General features: G+C 45.6%; 1 protein-coding gene across 8 annotated transcripts in view; it reads right to left on the minus strand.

Moving 5' to 3' along the window:
* Window positions 1-21946, minus strand: part of RPH3A (rabphilin 3A) — a 344443-nt gene extending 322497 nt beyond the window's left edge. For 3 of the 8 annotated variants that reach the window (XM_043977139.1, XM_043977137.1, XM_043977130.1), the window contains exon 1: window positions 21828-21938. The gene's annotated coding sequence lies outside the window, so the exon portion shown is untranslated. Of the gene's footprint in view, window positions 1-21827 lie in introns of all 8 variants that reach the window. The other 5 variants (XM_043977145.1, XM_043977136.1, XM_043977132.1 and 2 more) reach the window with 4 other exon arrangements.
* Between the last annotated feature and the right edge of the window lie 362 nt (window positions 21947-22308).

Below are 22308 nucleotides of genomic sequence, written 5' to 3' on the forward strand. Positions count from 1 at the left end.
CACCCCTTCCTTTCCTCATAAGATGGGTTTGGGGAGTGTTCAGCATCTTTGGGTAGAGAAGTGGCACAGTGGATAGAGTACCAAGCCTGAAGTCAGGAAGACTCATATTCCTGAGTTCAAATCTAGCCTCAGACACTTACAAGCTGGATGACCCTGGGCAAGTCACTTAACCCTGTTTGCCTCAGTTTTTCATCTGTGAAATGACCTGAAGAAGGAAATGACAAACCATTCCAGTATCTTTGCCAAGAAAACCCCAAATCGGGTCATGAAGAGTCAGACATTACTGAAAAGACTGAATAGCAAGAGCACCCCCAGCAGACAGAGGAGATGAAATATTATGAAGAGTCCATGGATCAATAAGGACTACACACCTGGCAGATGGGTGCCATGCTAAGCCAGGTAGACCAGAAGCCCACAATGGGCAATGTTCTAAAGAAATAGGGAGTTCTGATGGAGGGATTTCTATAGCACTTGAAGGACTACAAAGTGCTTTTACTTACATTCTCTCCTTTGTCTCTCACAACAATCCTGAGGGATAGATACTATCAGTATTCTTTTCCCCATTTTACAGATGACAAAACTGTGGCTCAGAGACACTTTGGTGACTGATAGGCTCATGGATCAGGAGCCCATGGAAGGGACCTCAGAGGCCATATCATCCACACATAAGGAAACTGAGGCTCAGTAGCATTAAGTGATTTTCCTAAGGTTAAAGATTGAAATTTAGAGTTGCAAGGGGCCTCAGTGGCCATTTCCTTCAGTCCATAGTCCTCATTTTACAGATGAAGAAACTGAAACCATTTACCCAGGGTCACACAGCCAGAAAATATTTAAGGCACAATGTTTGCAGGTCTTCATGATTCCAGATCCACTTCCCTATCCACTAGGCTATGTTGTTGTTGTTGTTGTTGTTTTTTGTTGTTTTTTGGTTTTTGTTGATTGTTGTTGGCTGTTGTTGGTTGTGGTGGTTGTGGTTGTGGCTGTGGTTTTTCCTTTGTTCTCCAAGAGGACTATGACATCAAAGCGATGTCATGACTTGCACTGAATTGGATTTAAGTGAGGGAGGGATGTGCAATGTCACACAGGTGTGAAAGGTTAGAGGTAAAATTTGTAACCAGGTGCTATTTTTCTAGAGTCAGTTCTCCTTCACTGTACTATTAACAGGTATCATACAATTTATAAGTGTTGGAAGCAGGATTGGAGCCGAGGCCTTCCTGACTCCAGGCCCAGTGCTCTGTCCACGGCCCACCCCAGTTGCTTTTACTTACAACCACCCTGCAAAAGCAAGTAATCAATCAATCAATCAATCCATATTTATTAAGCACCAACTATGTTCCAAGCACTGTGCTGGGCACTGAGGATAGAGAGACCAAAAAAACCCAAACAGTCCCTGGCCTCAAGGGGTTTACCTTCTACCAAATAGGAGTGGGAGGCTCAGTGATGGGACACAGAGTTAGGAAGTCCAAGAACCCAGCACCTGGCACAGTTAGGCTTTAGAACAAAGAGTGGGTCTTCAATAAGGAAACAGAAGACCTGGAATTCAAATAGAGGTCCTCTCACTCTAGAGCCAGGGTTTTTGCTACTGAACTACACAGCCTCTGCATTGACTAGGACCTTCCCTGGTAGCCTCCATATCCTTTACAGAAGGAGGATTCTCATGTAACATGGGTCTGGCATCCTAGCCTGATCAAGGCGGGGGGGGGGGGGGTGAATGGGCCAAAGAACTCTATTATGCTTTGTCACACTCTCCATGTCCACTTGGATAAGACAGCAGAGTTGATTCCAAACAGGCTGCAAAAAAAATATCCTGATGGAGAAGGAGGCTCAGAGAGCACAAATGATTCATGTCTGGGCCCCAGAACCAGGAGGTTAATTACTGTAAGCTGAAATATCTGGCAGGAAGCTGTTAGACACCCATATTACCAATTAACCCTCAGATCTCAAAAATCACAATGGCTGCAATTAATAGAAAATAGGAACCACTCTAATTACATGCCAAATCTAAGAGGCCAGTGTGGGGAGAGGGCTAGCTTTTTTTTCTTTTGTTATTTTCTTTTTCTTCCCAGCTAAAACAAGTTATTGGGTTTCTCCAGCATCCTTTTTTCCCAAGAAATGCTATGCCTCAGGGGCAGCTAGGTGGTGCAGTGGATAAAGCACCAGCCCTGGATTCAGGAGGACCTGAGTTCAAATCCGAACTCAGACACTTGACACTTACCAGCTGTGTGACCCTGGGCAAGTCACTTAACCCTCATTGCCAGAGAGAGAGGAAGGAAGGAAGGAAGGAAGGAAGGAAGGAAGGAAGGAAGGAAGGAAGGAAGGAAGGAAGGAAGGAAGGAAGGAAGGAAGGAAGGAAGGAAGGAAGGAAGGAAGGAACAAATAAACAAAGAAAGCCTCTAGGGTACAAAGTCACCATGAGCCAGCTCACATTTGGTATGGCCCATGAGCTAAGAAAGGTTGGACAGAATCATGGGGCACTGTAGTACCTAATGTGTGAGCTACAAATCTGTACCCACTCTTCCCACAGACACGGTACAAATTAGTGGGATAGCACACCCCAAGTTTATGGAAGGGAATATTTTAGAGTTATATCATCTTAGCCTATGCATCTGCTAAGAGCTAGCTACATCAGCAAGGACTTGTTACTTACTATTTTAGAAGGGTAGTCCAATATAGAGACTCCTAGAACCTGAAGGTAGACACCACCTTGGGACCCAAGCTACACATTTGTGAGTGCAAGCTGGGATCAGGGGGGAGGACTATTCCAGATAGTCATTACGTTAACAACAACAACAACAATAATAATAATTAAACTACCCTGCCAGCTTCCTAGGGTTGTTATGGAAGGGAAGGATTTGCAAGGTCAAACCAAAATAGAGCTTTTTTTTACAAGATGAGGGGGGAAGCAAACAAAGGGAGCTCTCCAGGGTCTGACTTAAGTTATTTTCTTTGAAGACAAGGGAAAAATGGTTGAAGCCTCTCACTGTTTTAATTAGAGAAATCATCCATTCCTACTGTCTCACCAAGCTATTATAAGAATCCAATTCAATTCATGGTGCTGGGAAAAGGATGCTATATGGGGAAGGAGCGCCATGTTTAGAGCCTAAAGACCTGGGTTCAGATGCAGCTTCTACTGCACATTGCCTGTTTGCTCTTGGACAAGCTGCTTCCCATCCCTGGTCCTTAGTTTCTTCCTTGGTAAAATGAAGGGGTTGAACTACATGACTAAGGTTTCTCCCAGCTCTACATCTACCATCCTGAGGATCAAAGAAGAGTAGGCATAGAAAGAGCTCTACAGAGAGCTGCAGAAATGGGAGGAGGGCTGTTTAGAGGGAAGGATATCCCAACTGGGGATTTTATCCATGTAGAGAAATCCCAGAGTGGAAGCTCTCTCCCCGATACAGATCAGGACTTCATCTGAGATTTCTATTCAGTTGCCTAGGGCACTGAAAAGTGAAGTGACGGGACAAGATGAAGGGATTAACAGGATCACTGGCCAGTATATATCCAAGGTAGGAGTTGATGATTGCTGGCATTCCTGTTCCTGCCCTTAACCACTTTCCCATGCTCTTTCTTGTGTTTCCATTTTATCCTCATCATCAACACTGAATTGATTGGATATTGATCAGTTAGGGCATTGTGAAGAGAGGGGTGCCTACCGTGTACCAGATGCTCAAGATACAAAAAAAAAAAATGGAAATGCCCTTGAGAAACTCACATCAGATCAAAGAGACAGCATGCCCATATAGGCATATAACAAGATGTAGTCAGAATAGACTCAAGGGGAGGCAAACACTGCTGGTGGGATAGGTGAGGCATGAAGAAAGGTCTTTACCAGAAGGTGCCATTTGAGCTGAGTCTCAAAGGAAACATTCAATGAAGTAGAAGTGGACTCCAATCATGAGAATCCCATCATAAAATGCAAAGGAATTTCTAACCTGTGTTCTAGAGGCAGTTCCCTGGCTTGATGTTCTCTACAAAAATAAAATAACAGATTAGAACCCCCCCAAAAAAATTAATTATCGTCATCCTCACAGAGGCATCAGGGCTTAGTGACCACTAGAGAGCTGGACTCAGAGTCAAAAAGATCTGACTCCATGTTCCATGCCCCTTATGGTGTGACACTGGGAAATTTAGACAGCTGGTGGTGCAGTGGATAGAGCACCGGGCCTGGAGTCAGGAAGATGAGCTCCAATTCAGTCTCAGACACTTATTAGCTGGGGGATCCTGATGAAGACACTTAACCTCTGTTCAGTTTCCTTAATGCCAAATGGGGATAAGTAGCATCTACGTCCCAGGGTTGTTTTGAGGAGCAAATGAGATCCTGTTTTGAAAGTGCTTAGCACGGGGCAGCTAGGTGACGCAGTGGATAGAGCACTGGCCCTGAATTCAGGAGTACCTGAGTTCAAATCCAGCCTCAGACACTTGACACTTACTAGCTGTGTGACCCTGGGCAAGTCACTTAACCCCCATTGCCCCACAAAAACAATCCAGCCTCAGACACTTGACACTTACTAGTTGTGTGACCCTGGGCAAGTCACTTAACCCCCATTGCCCCACAAAAACGAAAAAAAAAAAGTGCTTAGCACAATACTTGGCACAGAGTAGGCACTATATAAATTTTAGCTATTATTATGATTATGATTATGGCTTTACCTCCAAGTGCCCTGGGGAAAGAAGGCACCAACTTGCATTGATAGAGGAATATCTGTCATTAGTCAGCAGCTCCATGTGCCAATGAAATCAAGAGTCCACTTCCTGACCCTATTATTGTTATTATTGCTATTGTTCCAAGACATAAAAAACCCAAATAGGAAGGGATAAGTGACTGTCCAGTGGAGAGCTGAGTCCTCAAATGAAACCCAGAGCTTTGCTGATCTCCAAGTTCCTGAAGGAATGAAAGATCATTGCCAGTGATTTGGCCAAGTGGAAAAGCACTTAAAAATGAAATAAAAAAAGAGTTAAATGTATAAATCCAAGGGGACAATCAATACACAGTCTATAACAAGAGAACTATGGGAAGGAAACTGTGCTGTGCATTTACCCTGCCTCTTGACACAGTTCAGTAGATCATCCACAATTCTGGTCCATTACCTGGATTTAAGAGTTGAGGCAAAGGAACTACATCATATCATAAATTTAGAGCTGGAAGATACCTCAGAGGCCATCTAGTCTAACAAGGAATGTCAGAGCTGGGAGGGGCCTGAGAACAGGGGATGTCAGAGCCAAGGGGGGGGGGAGACCTTAGAACAGGGAATTTCAGGTCTGGGAGGGGCCTTGGAACAGGGAATGTCAGAGCTGAGAGGGGCCTTAGAACATGGAATGTCAGAGATGGGAGGGGCCTTAGAACATGGAATGTCAGAGATGGGAGGGGCCTTAGAACATGGAATGTCAGAGATGGGAGGGGCCTTAGAACATGGAATGTCAGAGATGGGAGGGGCCTTAGAACATGGAATGTCAGAGATGGGAGGGGCCTTAGAACATGGAATGTCAGAGATGGGAGGGGCCTTAGAACATGGAATGTCAGAGATGGGAGGGGCCTTAGAACATGGAATGTCAGAGATGGGAGGGGCCTTAGAACATGGAATGTCAGAGATGGGAGGGGCCTTAGAACATGGAATGTCAGAGATGGGAGGGGCCTTAGAACAGGGGATGTCAGATCTGGAAGGAAGTTTATTTCTTATTTCTTATTATCATTTAACAGATGAGGAAACTGGGACCTAAAGCAGTGGAGTCATTTGCCAAAGGTGATATCCACAAGCTAAAATTTATAATAATCATGCCCATATCTATAGACCTTGAAGCATTTGCCTTATACCAGCTCTGTGTGATTAGACAATACAAATAATATCACCATTTTACAGAGGAGGAAACTGAGGCCCAGAGAAGCAAAATGACTTGCCCATGATGACCCATGAAAAAGATACTGGAGGAGGCCTTCAAACCCAGGCCTCCTGGTTCTTTTTGTTTGTTTGTTTTGTTTTTTGTTTTGTTTTGGGGGGCAATGAGGGTTAAGTGACTTGCCCAGGGTCACACAGTTAGTAAGTGTCAAGTGTCTGAGGCTGGATTTGAACTCAGGTCCTCCTGAATCCAGGGTCTGTGCTCTACCCACTTCACCACCTAGCTGCCCCAGGCCTTCTCATTCTAAAGCAATTGCTCTTCCCACCATTACCCACCTGGATACAAGTAGAAAGGGTGATTTTGGCCAAGGAATCCATCCCCACCCCCACCAGTTCTGCAACTCAGTGGGAGATGCCACTTTCAGGGGAGTTTGGGGAGCGTTCAGAATAATCCTTAACTATTTTTAAAGCAAATGCATCCCATCCATCACTCAACTGAGCAAAAAGGGACCAAGGAGCTCCAGCCATCCAACTGGGTGGAAACTCTTCTCTCCAGGGTCCTGGACACAGCAGGAGCCAACATTGCAATAAGATACCCAGGATCTACTTGTGATCACTTGGTCAACAGAAACTAGGAGACAGAGGAAGATGGGAGGAGGGGAGGGGAACGGGTCCTCTGTGTCCTAAATAATAGATCTGGGCACAGAGTTCTTTACCACCATTTACATAATCCCACTCATTTAATGAGATGTGTAAAAGGATCATTTCCACTCCTTCGTTCAGTACACAAATATTTGTTGAGCACGCATCCAGTGCAGAGACAGCACCAGACTCTCCCTTCTGGTTTCAATTCAAGAAGCAATCAAATCAAACCCTGGAGAGGGAGAGCAGCCAAAAACCTTAGGCCTGCAGAGGGAATCTGGAGCTGCCAGGTACAGCTAATCCAAAACCACATGGAAAATGTGACTGAGCTCACAGATTGTCAGAGCTGGGAAAGAGCTTAGAATGGAGAGTGTTAGAGATGGAAGAGGAGTCTTAGAACAAAGAATGTCAGAGCTGGGAGGGGCCTTAGAACAGGAATGTAGACTCTGGAAAGAATCACTTCGTCCAACTTCCTTATTTTTCAGAGAGAAAAACTGAGGCCTAGATAGATTAAGTTATAAACCAAAGTCACATCAAATAAATGTCAGAGCCAGCATCTGAACAAGTTTCCCAGGTGGCAGAGTGAATAGAGCACCAGGCCTGGGGTCAGGAAGACCCATCTTCATTAATTCAGATCCAGCCTCAGACAATTCCTAGTTGTGTGACCTTAGACAAGTCACTTAACCCCGTTTGCCTCAGTTTCTTCATCTGTAAAATGAACTGGAGAGGGGCAGCTAGGTGGCGCAGTGGATAGAGCACCAGCCCTGGAGTCAGAAGTGCCTGAGTTCAGATCCGGCCTCAGACACTTAACACTTACTAGCTGTGTGACCCTGGGCAAGTCACTTAACCCCAATTGCCTCACCAACCAACCAACCAACCAAATAAATAAATGAAAAAAAAAAATGAACTGGGGAAGGAAATGGAAAACCACTGCAATATCTATGCCAGGAAAACCCCAAATGGGATCACAACAAAGAGTCAGGCATGACTGGAAAATGACCAAACAACTCCTACATCCAAGGTCAAAGTTTATTCTACCATAGCCTACTTCCATCTCTAAGCACCCATTAATCTCTGACATTCCATGATCTCAGACCACTCCCAGCTCTGACCTTCTCTGCTCTGATCTTTTGTGTTTTAAGGCCTCTTCCAGCTCATACGTTTCTATTTTCCTCTACATAGGGCACACCATGGAGAGGGGAAGGGGAGGAGAGGGAGAAGGAGAGGGAGAGGGAGAAAGAGAGGGAGAGGAAGAAGGGGAGGGAGAGGGGGAGGGAGAGAAAAAGGGGAAGGAGGGAGAGGGAGAGAAAGAGGGGAAGGAGGGAGAGAGAGAGGGAAAAGGGGAGGGGGAGGGGGAGGGGGGAGAGAGAGGGACAGGGAGAGGGGGAGGCTTCTGTGCCTCCTCCTACCTCTCTACCTGTCTGAAACTCCTCTAGCATTTGAGGCCCAGCTCATACAACATCTCACCCATGAAACCCTCTCTGAGAACCCTCCCAATCCAAATACACCCAGAAAGAGGCTTCAGAGAAACCTCCTTCATAAAAATGGGTAACCCAGTGGTGTAGGGGTAAGAACACAACTGAATGCCTGGATATCTGGGTTCTGGTCCAAGTTCTGACACTACTTTGTTATGTGACCTTGGCCGAATCACTTCCCTTCTCTTCCAATCTCTCTACCTATATTTACTGTGTCATTCCTGGGAAAGTCAGTTAACCTCACTAAGTTTTTATTTTCTCACCTGTAAAATGCTCTTATTAAATAGCCCCCTTCATGGGGCTATTGTGAGACTCATATGATATAATGTTTGAAACATGCTTGGTCTATATTCAGGTCAATATCACCACCACCACCACCATCATCATTCTCTGGACTCAGTTTCCTCATCTGAAAAATAAGAGGGTTGGACAAGATGATCTGATCTCCAGGGCCTATTCTATCTTTGACACTCAAGGAATCTTTTTATAATGTGAGGAGGAAATGAATATTTGTATAGGACCTACTGTGTGCCGGGCACTGTGCCAAGCACTTTACAAATATCATCTCATTTGATCTTCACAACAACCCTGAGGAAACTGAGACACAGAAAGGTTAAGTGACTTGTCCAAGGTCACAAGGGAAGGTTGTATCTGAGGCTGGATTTGAACCAGATCCCCCTTCCTCCAGATCCAATACTCTATCCACTGTTCTACCCAGGGTCCTCTGCTTCACAAATGATATGTCCAGAAGTCCAAGTCGGTGCTTTTTTTTTTTTTTTACATCATTCAAAAGGTCTCATGGATGGGAGGCGCTCTGCTAGGTACCAGAGATACAAAGACAAAATAGTTGTTTTCCTCAAAGAATTTACATCCTCTTTCCTAGGGGGAAGAGGAGGTTGAGGATAGAACAAGAGACAGATAATTAAATACAAAATAAATACAAAGCATTTTTTAATTTTTTGCAAGAGGGGAAAAGTGACAACCAGGGAATCAGGAAAAGCCTGATATAGAAGGCAACATTTTAGCTACCAAGAGGATCCCAGAAGCAAAGTTAATGAGGGTTGGTGCTCCAGGCAGTGGGGTCAGCCTGTGCAAAGGCACGGAGATAGGACATGAGATATCATGTATGGGGCAACAGTAACATGGCCATTTTCTAAGTATGTTAGAAGATGGTGGGATTTCAAAGGAAAGATGAAGTCACTGAGTTTCCTTCACAAACTCATCTCCCAGCCAGCATTACCTTTGAGAATTCAAGTAATCCTAGTTCAGTCCATCAGCTGGGGATGATTAATGAGTGGATCTCACTGTGTGGGAAAACATCAGATAAGCTTGGCCAGTCTCATTATCATCATACAAAGCTCTGATGATAATTGCCCGCCTGGGGTAGTTCACACTTTTCTTCAATCCCTCCACCTGAGAACTTCTTCAACTACCTTGAAGACCAGTTTTAAAAAAAAGCCAAAATGACTAATTAGAAAGTCTGTTTCTTAAGTAATCCTAATTTTTCCAGGGACTGTGCAGAACCCAGGGGTTTACTTTTACAAAATATTGATGCCTGCAGCCCTAATTCCACGACTGCAGGCACCTGCTTGTTTCCACAAGGTCAATAAGAGGGTTACTAATGAGGATTATTTTCCTAGAGAACCCTAGATTTTAAGGGGAAGTTAGGTGGCCCCATAGTGCATAGAGTGCTGGGCTTGGAATCAGTAAGACTTTGATCTCCCCGAGTTCAAATCTGGCCACAGACACTTACTAGCTGTCTGGTTCTGGCCAAGTCACTTCACTCTGCCTCAGTTTCCTCATCTGTAAAATGAGCTGGAGAAGGAAATAACAAACCACTCCAGTCTCTCTGCCAAGAAAACCCCCCATGGGATCATGCAGAGTCAAATGCAACTCAACAGCAACAACAAATTTAGAGGTTGAAGGTTGTAGAATACAGGCTGTCAGAGCTAGGAGGGACCTAAGAACACAGAATTTCAGAGCTGAAAGGACTGTACATCTAGAGCTGGATGACCTTAGAGGTCATCAAGACCGATTCCTTTCATTTTAAAGAGAGGGAAACCGAGGCGCAGCTAGGTGGCGCAGTGGATAGAGCACCGGCCCTGGAGTCAGGAGTACCCGAGTTCAAATCCAGCCTCAGACACTTAACACTTACTAGCTGTGCGACCCTGGGCAAGTCACTTAACCCCAATTGCCTCACTAAAATAAATAAATAAATAAATAAATAAATAAATAAATAAATAAATAAAATAAAAAGGGGGAAACCAAGGCACAGAGAGGTTAAATGACTTGTTCTGGATCGAATATGCAATTAAAGTTCATGATTCCAACTGAGGAAATCCACTACAACTCAATGCTTCTCAATCTAAGAACAGGGAATGGCAGAGCTGGGAGGGGCCTTAGGACAGAAGATGTCAGGGCTGGGAGGGGCCTTAGAACAGAGGATGTCAGGACTGTGAGAGCCTTTAGAACACAGAGCTAGGAGAGGCAAAAGAATAAAAGATTCAGAACTGGGTGTGGGAGAGAACCTTAGTTTAACCTCCTGAAGGCCAAGAAGGCCAGTGGCCAGTCCAAGGTCACACAGCTCATTAGTGACAGAGTCAGTCTTAGAACCCTAGTTATCTATTTCATAATCCAGGGTTCTTCCTCCAAAGATGCTCTTCAGGTCAAAGCTCTAGTCATCAGGCAGGAAAGGTTCCTACAAAATAAATCACGTGACATCCCTGACCCAAATGCCCATGATGTTTGCAACTCATTCTGGCTTTGGCTCACCTGGGCCCTTCCATCAACTTGGGCACAGATGAGCCTCCGGTGCAAGGTATTTCCCCTGACAACATCTTCCTAATTCAAGTCAATTAACACTTATTAAGTGCAGCCTATGTGTGATCCCCCAAGAAATGAGGGTGTGAGTCAGTTAGGAAAGAATTCTTTCCTTCCTCTAATTTAACTGCTGTGGTTCTTTCTCATCAGCAAAAGTGACTTCCCAAAGAACTTAGGTTGGGTCATTCATTCTCCTCCATGTTGGTGTATCGTGGGATGGATGAAGCACCGAGAAAAGTTCACTGGAAGGTCAATGTCATTCATTTGAGGAAAACCTCCTTCTATCACTTGCCATCCATTAGGGAGTTCTTCAAGAGGGTTGAAATTTTAATAGTTTTGTCAAATCACATATCTTGTAAATAAATCTGCCGTGATGTACTAATAAAAAACTATCTTTATTGAGCTGCTTCAAAGTGGTCCCCAACTCCCCTCCCTCCAGCAGACCCAAATGAAAAATAGATGTTACATGATTCTTTGGGTAAATACAATTTTCTCAGGACTGAAAATATTTCCATAAGAAAACAGGAAAAAGGGGGCAGCTGGCACAGTGGATAAGGCGCCAGTCCTGGATTCAGGAGGACCTGAGTTCAAATCCAGGCTCAGACACTTACTAGCTGTGTGACTCTGGGCAAGTCACTTAACCCTCATTGCCCTGCAAAAGAAAAGAAAGAAAACAGAAAAAGGAGGGAAGGGGGGAGGATAGTCAGGCTCCCTTTCCTAAAACTTTGACAACTATGACTTTTCATTACTATCACCTCTCTGAGACTCAGTTTCCTCATCTGTAAAATCAAAATGCTTATTATCTCCCAGAGTTGTTGTAAGGGACAAATGAAAAAATTTACATAAATTTCGGAAACCTTAAAACACTACAAAAACTTAAGCTTTTCTTAGGATCATATTCCTGAACCTGGAAGGGACCCTCCGAGGCCAGAGGTGTCAGCTACCTGTCAGTGACCTGAGCCAGATAAAAATAGAATTGGAAAATGTTTAACAAAATAAATGAAAAACAATGACATAATGTTAATTTGTGGTTTTCTAAGTCAATAAGTAGCTTTGGGGAGTCCTTTCTAACACTGATCTAGTCTATACCCTCATTTTACAGATAAGGACATTAAAGACCAGGGAGATCAAATTACTTTCCAATATTATCTGAGATGGGATATAAACCCAGGTCCTACCAAAGAGAACTATACTTTATCTAGAGCAGAAGGGTTATGATGACATCACCAGGGCCCAGGACAGAGCCCTGAGGCTTACCTACAGTTAGAAAGCATGATGTGGAGGAGGATCCAGCAAAGGAGACAGAGAAGGAGCCATCAGATAAGTAGGAGGAAAACCAGGAGAGAATGGTGTCCCAAAAACCTAGAGAGAAGGAGGGTAACTAGCAGTGTCAGAGATTGCAGAGAGAATAAAGATTAAGAAAATTAAGAAAATTTTTAAAAGGCCATTGGATTTGGCAACTAAGAGATCACTGGTCACTTTAGAAAGGGCAGTTTAAGTGAAACAATGAAGTCTAAAGCCAAATTTCAGTGGAACGATGACGTTCCAAAGCCAGATTGAGAGGAGCTAAGAAGGGAGTGAGAGGAGACAAAATGGAGTCACCAATTATTGATGGCCTTTTCAAGTTCAGCCACAAAGGAAGGACAGGAGAGATACAGATAATATGAGGGATAAAGGGATCAAGTGATGGCTTTTTGAAGATGGGAGAGACATGGGCATGTTTGTAGGCAGTAAGAAAGAGCCAGTAGGGGCAGCTAGGTGGCGCAGTGGATAGAGCACCGGCCCTGGATTCAGGAGGACCTGAGTTCAAATCTGGCCTCAGACACTTAACTTAGCTGTGTGACCCTAGGCAAGTCACTTAACCCCAATTGCCTCACCAAAAAAAAAGAAAAAAGAAAAAAAGAAAGAGCCAGTAGACAGAAAGATTGAAGATAAGTGGTAGAGTGGGGATGACAGAGGGGGAAATCCCAGGAGGCAATGAGATCACTTTTTGCATGTAGAATTGTGAGTCTCAGCAAGGAGAAGAGCCACCTCTTCATATGAAAGAAGGGTAAAGGAGATAATATAAGAAAGGCATCTGGGGGGCGGCTAGGTGGCGCAGTGGATAAAGCACCGGCCCTGGATTCAGGAGTACCTGAGTTCAAATCTGGTCTCAGACACTTGACACTTACTAGCTGTGTGACCCTGGGCAAGTCACTTAACCCCCATTGCCCCGCCAAAAAAAAAAAAAAAAAACAGAAAGGCATCTGGGTGATATGAGATAAGAAGGAAGGGAGAAGAAAGAACTCTCAGCACATGGCTGAGAAGGGGAGGGAAGGAGGAGCCATGTTTGAGGAGGGATGAAAAGATTTGGAAGAGTCCCTGTTGAGAGTGGGATAGTGAGTTGATAAGGGAGGTATAGGGAGGGGGCAGCTAGGTGGCACAGTGGATAGAGCACAGTGGATAGGCCCTGATTTCAGGAGGACCTGTGTTCAAATCCAGCCTCAGACACTTGACACTTACTAGCTGTGTGACTCTGGGCAAGTCACCTTAACCCTCATTGCCCTGCAAAAAAAAAAAAAAAAAAAAAAAAAAGGAGGTGTAGAAGGATCATCTATCAGCAGTGAGAACCCAGTTGAGCTTTTGTAACATAAATTTGTAGTGGATCCAGTCAGAATGGTTTGGGTGATTTTCTTCACCTTCATTTAGCAGTACATGTGTAGGAACAGGGGCAGCTAGGTGGCACAGTGGATAGAGCACCGGCCTTGAATTCAGGAAGACCTGAATTCAAATCTGGCCTCAGACACTTAACACTTACTAGCTGTGTGACCCTGGGCAACTCACTTAACCCCAATTGCCTCACCAAAGGGAGGAAAAAAAAAAACATGTGTAGGAACAAAGTCAGCAGATGGTAGGAGTTATCCAAGGCTGAAACTTAGCAAAGCACAATCATCGATATGATAATAAGACTAGGGACTCGAAAGACAGGAACAATAGTGTTGAACCAGTTCACCAAGGGTTCAACTTGGGAAAAAGGAGAAGGGAATGGATAATGCAAGGGAGATAGCTTTGGAGAAAAATAGAGGGATCCAGGGATTGATGGTCACAGGGTGGAAAAAGAGTAGGATTTGTTCAGGGAAGAAAAATGAAAGAAATCAGAGGTCCACTTCTTAGGAATGTCACAGGGAGGATTCTTGTTTTACATCTGGTTGGGACTCTATGTTCTCCAAGATGCCTCTCACCTGTGAGAAGAAGACTGGCTAATATTTAGAGTTTAGTGCTTTGCATGTACTCTCTCCTTTGATCTTCACAACAACCCTACAAGGTAGGTGCTACTATTATCCCAATTTTACAGAAGGAGAAACTGAGGAACAAAGAAGTCAAGTGATTTGCCCAGGGCCACTTAGCTAATAAGTTTCTAATACAGTATGTGAACACAGATCTCCATACTCAGCACTGTCTCTGCTTCACTTCCAGTGAGTAAATGTCTGGCCACCCAAGGACCAGTCAAGCTACAGTGATAGGATGCCCATCACCAAGTTGTTCTTAATTTTTTTTGTGGGACAATGAGGGTTAAGTGACTTGCCCAGAGTCACACAGCTAGTAAGTGTCAAGTGTCTGATTCTGGATTTGAACTCAGGTCCTCCTGAATCTAGGGCCAGTGTTTTATCGATTGACCAACCTAGCTGCCCCTACCAGGTTGTTTTTGACCAATTAATTAATAAACATTTATCAAACACTTATTCTGGAGCAGTGGTTAGAAGGTGAAGTCAGGAAGGCTTATCTTCCTAAATTCAAATCTGACCTCAGAAACTTACTAGCTGTGTGACACTGGACAAAACACTTAACCCTGTTTGCCTCAGTTTCCTCATCTGTGAAATGACCTGGAGAAGGAAATGGCAAATGCCTCTAATACCTTTGCCTAGAACATTCCAAATGGGGTCACAAAGAGTCCAACATGACTGAATAACAAACTCTTCTGCCCCAGACCCTGTGCAAAGTGTAAAGAGCCCTATTTAGATTAAATTTGGGGAGGAAAGGAGAGTTTTTCTGCAGTGAAATTGGCTTCTCACTTCCAGTGGTGATGAGCATTCCCTCCTTGGAGGTCTTCAAAGGCTGGACTTGTCAGGGCTGTTATACAGTGGATTTCTTTCAGGTGTGGGTGAGTTTAGATGGCCCCCTCAGTCTATTCTAACTCTCAAGTCCTGGAGTTTTGTACTAGGTGCTGGATATACAAAGACAAAAATGCCTCACTCTTTGCCCTCAAGGAGACATGTGCATATATAGGCACATGGGGAGCCCAGGAAACACTGGCCTCTGGACAGAAAAGAAGACCTTGAACAGCAGGGGGCATCCTTCTGCTCTCTGATTCCTTCTGTTGATTATATGCCATTTATCCTGTATCTATTTCTTATTTGTACAGAGTTATTTTCAGATTGTTTTCCCTATCAGAAAGTGAGCTCCTTGACAACAGGGATTTTTTTTTAAGTTTTTGTATCCCCAATGCTAACTTCAGTGTCCCATACACAATAGGTGCCTAATAAATGCTCGTGTATTCACTGATCTCTGAGCTTCAGTTCCCTCATCTGTAAAATGAAGGCCTTTAACTGGACAGTCTCTAAGGCTCCTTCCAGTTCTAACTCTATGACACTATGTGAGAGAATTATTATTGTCATATTCAATCCAAGTCCAGTGAGCAATCGACGTCAAGAACGGAGATTCAGACCCAAAGCTTCTGCCTACAATTCCAGTGCCCTTTCCAGTCAGCCACGTTACCTGAGCCAAGAAAGGCTCATCCTCCAGAGATGAAAGGCTCTCAAAGGCAATTTCAAGGCTCCCAAGGTGCAAATGGTTTGCAATTTAATCGAAAACCTATAAAAAGGACCGACTTTTCCCACCTCCCATAAACCTCAGTCCCTTCACCAGGGGTGAGATCACAGCTTTCAACAGCAATGAAGCACACTTCAGCACCTCAGCTCTATAGTTCTAATAGCCTCAGCCAAGAGGAAATTCAACGCCAGGGGTGAGAAAACCCACGTTCTCTCCCAACACCTTGATCTGAAGGGATAACTGAAGTGGTCACTGCTGTTTATGAAGTCATTTCTAACCTCAGCCCCTGAGGCTAGAGAGATGAAAAGGCCTCAGGTGGAAGACAGGAGTGGAGCTGAGTTTCATAATAAAACTCGGGATTCCAAGAGAGAGAGAGAGAGAGAGAGAGAGAGAGAGAGGTGAAGAAGTACACCACAGGCATGGGGAAGAGCCTTTGCAAAGGGAGACATGGAAAATGGAATGTCATCCGTGAGGGAAAATAGCAAGAGAATCGATGAGAAGAATAATGCATATTAAGCCTAGAAAGGGATGTTCTAGGCAAAATAAGGTGAAAGCTCACCTATCAGAGCTGGAGGACTCTGAAGCAGGGTCCAGGGTTAAAGTAGAGGTGGGGGGAGATGGGGATCATGGCCAGGATGTAAGTGGCATAGTGAAGGAGACAGCTGGGAGATGGTGTGGAAAATATAGTGGAAGCTCACCTGTCAGAGCTAATCTACACCATTGGGACTGTAGACACACCCCTTCCTCATCAATACACTCTTGTCTCTGGGTCTTCATGACACTGTTCTCTCTTATTCCTCCTCCTCCCTCTTGGACCATTCCTTCTCAATATCTTTTGCTCTATCATTATCCATATCTCACACACACACACGCACGCACACACACACACACACACACACACGCACACGCACACACGCACATTCTGAATTTCCCCCAATTCTTGGTCCAGGGTCCTTTTCTTTCTTTCTTTCTTTCTTTTTTTTGTTTACGGGGCAATGGGGTTGTGACTTGCCCAAGGTCACACAGCTAGTAAGTGTCAAGTGTCTGAGGCCGGATTTGAACTCAGGAACTCCTGAATCCAGGGCCGGTGCTTTATCTACTGCGCCACCTAGCCGCCCCCTTTTCTTTCTTTATATTCTCTCATTTGGTCACTTCATCAGCACCCAAGGGTTCAGTTATTATCTCTACATGAGTGATTCCCAGAATATAGATATCTAGCCCCATATATATCCCAGAATATACATATCATTCCAGGGCTGCAGGCCCACATTGCCATCTGCCTATCACAAAGTTAACTTGTTTAAAAAATAGTGGAAATGGATAAAGCACCAGCCCTGGATTCAGGAGGACCTGAGTTCAAATCCAGCCTCAGACCCTTGACACTTACTAGCTGTGTTACCCTGGGCAAGTCACTTAACCTTCATTGCCCCACAAAAAAACTTTAAAATTTTAAAAATTTTAAATAGTGGAACGGGGGCAGCTAGGTGGCACAGTGGATAGAGTACTGGCCCTGGATTTAGGAGGACCTGAGTTCAAATCCAGACTCAGACACTTGACACTTACTAGCTGTGTGACCCTGGGCAAGTCACTTAATCCCAATTGCCTCATACACACAAAAAAAATTTAAATAGTGGAACATAGATCTAAAGCTGAAAAGATTCAGAAGCTTCTAACCCTCCCATTTTACAGAGGAGGAAACTGAGGAGGGCAAATGACTTGGTCAGGATCACTTAGGTAGTAATCACCAGAGTTACTATTTGAACCCAGATGATCTGATTCCAAAGCCAGTGTTCTTTCTGCTGTATCACACTGTCTCTTAACTCATTATCTTCTCTCCCACAAACTTCTCTATTTCTGGCTCCCAACCTCAGTGCCATTCTAGACCCCTTACTCTCCCTCACCCCCATACTTCCAATTAGCTGGCAATTGGTCTTTCCCAAATCTGCCCTATTTCTTGTTCATATTCCCTTTCTTTCTACTCACACAGTTACTACCTAGCTCAAGACTTCATCATCAGTAGTTGGGACTGCTGTAACACCCTCCTAGCAAGCCTCCTAATCTCAAGTATAAACTCCCACAAACTCTATTACCTCTAAGACCAAATGTCAAGTCCTCGGTGCTAGAAGCCTTTTGCAACCTGATCTCAGTCTACCCTGTGAACCTTATTACAAACTATCTTCTCAGCCACTGCAGTCTCACCAAATAGTCCCCCTTACTGTTCCTTTTGGGGCAGCTAAATAGCACAGTAGATGGATAGACCACTGAGCCTAGAGTCAGGAAGACCTGATTTCAAATTTGGCCTCAAACAGTTACTAGCTGTGTTCATTACAGCCCCAATACCTAGAACCAGGCCTGGCACATAGTGGGTACTGAAATGTTTGTTGAAATAAACTAAAGTTGCAACTGACAAAATGGGAAACCAGAGGGTCATGGAGTTGAAAGTGATCTTAAGAGCATAAAATGCCAGGGCTTGGAGGGGCCTTAGAACAGGGAATGTCAGAGCTGGGAAGGGCCTTAGAACAGGGAATCTCAGGGCTGGGAAGGGCCTGAGAACAGGAAATGTTAGAGCTGGGAGGGGTCCTTCTCCAACCTCCCAATTTTGCAAGTAAGGAAAATGAGGTCTCAAGATGGGAAGTGACTTTTTCAAGTCTCACAAATAAGAACTAGGATCTCTAACATAACTTCCTCCCTCTCTGTCTCTCACTTTCTGTCTCTCTGTCTCTCTATTTCTCTGTGTGTATATGTCTTGCTATTTTCAAAGACTTGTCTTTGTCCCTCAGCTCTCTAGTAGCATTTTAGAGACAGACAATAGGGTCCCATCAGGGGGAAAATCATCATAACCTGCCACAAGGTTTCAGATTGTGCCATACAAAGCATTCACTTTCCTTTCTCCCTCAACACTAAGATGATATTTAACACCTGCAGAGAGGAAAAATGCATGATGAGACTCCTTAACTTTCAGAGAGGGCACAGCGGGACTGAAGGTCCCCAACATTAGATTTTGAAAGCCACCTGCCCCTAGATACCTGCGATCAGAAGCTATCTTGATAATTCTAAAGGAAACCTCCCTCCTCCCGCACCAAAAAAAAAAAATCAAACAACTTTCGTGAGGTCTGCATAGCTCTTTGACTCAGCCCTCATTCCAAACCTATGCTTTGAAAACATCTGGCCAGGAGAGGAACCCCGGCATCTCTGAGTTTAAAGAGACCTCCGTGGCCATCTCACTGACCAAGAATCGCCTTCATCATATCCCCAACAAGTGCTGGAAGCCCTGATGTGACAGGAAGCTCCCTACCTACAGTACACTTTGAGATGAGGAAACTGAGGCTCTCAGCATGGGTAGGCTTTCCCCCATCACCAAGCCCAAATCTGGCTCTTTGTAACTTCCACCCACTGCTCCTGGTTCAACTCCCTGGAACCAAGCACAACAAGGCTAATCCCTCAAAGACTTGAAGAAAGGTACCAATCACTAAGTCAATAAGAATTTGTCAAGGACCTCCCATGTATCAGTGGCTCTAACCACTAACTAAGCATCTCTAGTTCCTTCAACCCATTCAACATGAAAGCAAAGCCCTCCAGACCAGTTTATCCTTCTCATGTTCATCAACGCACTTCCTAAAATGTGGCAGCTAAGTGGTACATTGAGGAGAGTGCTAGGGCTAGAGTCAGAGAGACCCAAGTTCAAAACCTGCCTCAGACACTAGCTGTGTGATCCTGAGCAAATCACTTATCCTCTCCCAGCTTCAGTTTCCTAATCTGTAAAACATAATAATAGCACCTACTCACCAGTATTGTTGTGAGAATCAAATGAGATAATATTTGTAAAGTGTTACATAAATACTTGTTATTATCATTATTATCATAATTCTAGAACTCTCCACTGCCGCCCAAAATCACATTAGCTTTTCTAGCTGCCACTTCACACTACTGATTCCTATTTAGTTTGTAGGTCCACTAATACCCCCAGATCCTTTTCGGGACTGTTGTCCTTCCATGTATATTTGTGTAGTGGGTTTTTTATGCCCAAGTGCAAGACTTTACTTTTATTTCTATCCAATTTACCCCAATGCTCTCTCAAGCCTAACAAGATTCCTTAGGATCCTGACTGTCTTCCAGTGTATTCGATATCCTTTACAGCTTCATGTCATTTAATAAGAACTGGCATTTATACATTCAAGTTTGCTGACGCTCTGTGCATTGTGGCACCACCTAGATGCCCTTTCAGGAATATTGCCAGCAACCAAAGTCAAGCTCATGGGCCTATATTTGGCAAACTCCATCCCCCCAACCCCTTTGAGATAAACTGTGAGACCTTGACTAAGTCACTTCCCCTACATGGGCCCCAGTTTCCTCACCTGTAAAATGAGGGAGTTGGAATAGATGGCTTCTAATGTCTCTTCTAGCTCTAAAACTATGTCCCTATGAATCTTTGAGGAAATTTGGTGATGATTCCCAGACTGTAGACCAAAGAGCCCCAAGGACTAGGGGCCAGTTCCCGGACACTCACCCCAAGAAGTCTTCTGATCCATAAACATGGGAAGCATTTCAAAGCTCAGATTCAGAGGAAGCATGGAGTAATGAGTTGGCCTTGGAATTGGGAGGATCTAGATTCAAATCTTGACTCTGACCCATACTGGCTGTGTGGCCCTGGGCAAATTATTTCATTTCTCAGTGCTCAAGGCCACTCTCTAAGACTATTAAGTAGCAGGGAAGGTGCCAACCCGCATTGGTAGAGAGAATTTCATCACCTGAGAGTTCCCATCTGGTACTGAGTTTCTTCCTGTGTACAATAAGGGGGCTGGAGTAGGATCATAACTAAATTCTCTTCCAGATCCACCAGTCTGGGATTCTGAGGTGACTCCTCTGGGCCTCTCAGAGGGTCCGGCCAGTGTGGACTTTGCCAAATGCTATGAACTATTGAGTCTAGACTTGTTAGGGCCCCACTAAGAAATTGAATTCTTCCTTGGGACCTGTCTAGGTCCATCTGGCCCAGCTATTGCTTCACTGGGACCAGATTCCTGAAAGCCACACTCCAGTCAGATGCTTATTGCCTGGACTGAAGGGAGATGGCCTATGAACTAGGCTTTGGGGAAGACCCCTACTGAAACCACTTGGGACTCACATTGGCCCAGCCTGGAAAAAATAGCCAGACTCTCATTATGCCAGTCCATGGTTACAAGGAGCAAATGTGACATAAGGAAGTACTCCTGTTCCTGCGAAGGATCCCAAAGAGACCATGAGGGCCCCAGGAAGCCTAGTCCCGGTCCCCAGCACCAACTCCATCAAAGCTTGTACACACTTCCTGGTCCTGTTCTCTCAACTCCACCAGGGTGCTGCTGACCTAGGGTTTCATCTCTGTCCTGCCTTCCAGGAGACCAGGGGGGAAAGGCTCCGGACCCTCCCCAAAATGGTGCCTGAAATTTAGAGGACAGCCTGGAGGAAAGATGAAGTACCCCTCCGAGAAGTCTAGAGGAGAGCATATGATTTAACTCCGGAGACGACCTCATCGGTCAGCTGATCCAACCCCTTCACTTTTCATATGGGTAAACTGAGGGCAAAGGGAATTGCCCGCCAAGAGAGACCACCAAAGAGAATGACCAGCGTCCAGAATGGAAGATTCCCGGGGGAACAGGGCTGTCCTCTCCCTCCACATACACATCCACACCCACCTAGCCACCCCCCAGTTCAAGCTGGGAAATTTCAGGGGAGGAGGGAGGAGGAGGCTGCGGCTCCCGGGCGCTGTGCTGCTCCCGGCCACCTGTGCCTCTGCTGAGGGAGGACGCCTCCCCCTGCCGGGCCGCACTGCGGGACACACCTGGGGCTCGGGGGTGGGGTTGTTCAGGGACCTGGGGGTCAGGATTGGGAGCTCTCCTCTCCCCGTCACTCCCCAGTGGGGAGCACAAATTCCCTCTGGCTCCCAGATCTCGTGTATAAACTGCGCCCCCCTCCCGGCCCTGCCCCGGCAACAAGAAGCTAGCGAAGGGCAGGAAGGGAAGGAAATGGGGGTTTAGAACCAAACCCCACCATCCGCCCCACAACTCCCTTCCGCGCCAGCAAATGCTTCCTAGGGGCGGGAGAGACCCAGGAGTCCCAGCATCCGAGGGCGCCCCCATCCCGGATTGCCTTGGCAGCTTGAGACTTTATCGCTCCCGCCCCCCCACCCCCTACCACCCCTAATCCCCCCACATACACCCCCCTCCCTCCCATCCACCCCCAGCCCCGGTGCACCTGGTTGGCCGCTTACCCTGCTCCCTGGCTGGGCTCCGCCCGCGGCTTCCTCCTCTTGCTTCTGCTCTAGCCGGCCGCCTGCCTCGCCGCAGCTGCGTCCACGGCAGCCTCCCGATTCCACCCCCCCTCCAACCCTGGCCCCGCTCCGCCCCCAAAGTAGTCCCCCACCAGTGGCCCTAGGATCCCGCCCTGCCTCTCCTCAGGTGATACCCAAGACCTCTTGCCCCAGTTCAAGTAGAGCCCCAGCCTCCGGGGGCGGAGGAGGGGGGAGGCACTTGTTGCTCGTTGGAGGGGTTCCCAGAGGAAGAGAGAAAAGGGGTCAAAGTGGTGTGGAGGTCGCCCTATGCCCCCACCCACTCCACTGTAGAGACTCTTCTGGAGATCCTGGAAGTAGGAATCCCCGCCCCCACCCTCCGTCCTCCTGAATGAGCCTAGAGGACAGCCTAGGGTAGGCATAAGTAGCTCACTAGACCGATTCCCACCCCCCCCCATCTGAA

The sequence above is a fragment of the Dromiciops gliroides genome, chromosome 1 (assembly GCF_019393635.1).
Source record: "Dromiciops gliroides isolate mDroGli1 chromosome 1, mDroGli1.pri, whole genome shotgun sequence".
Lineage (NCBI taxonomy): Eukaryota > Metazoa > Chordata > Mammalia > Microbiotheria > Microbiotheriidae > Dromiciops > Dromiciops gliroides.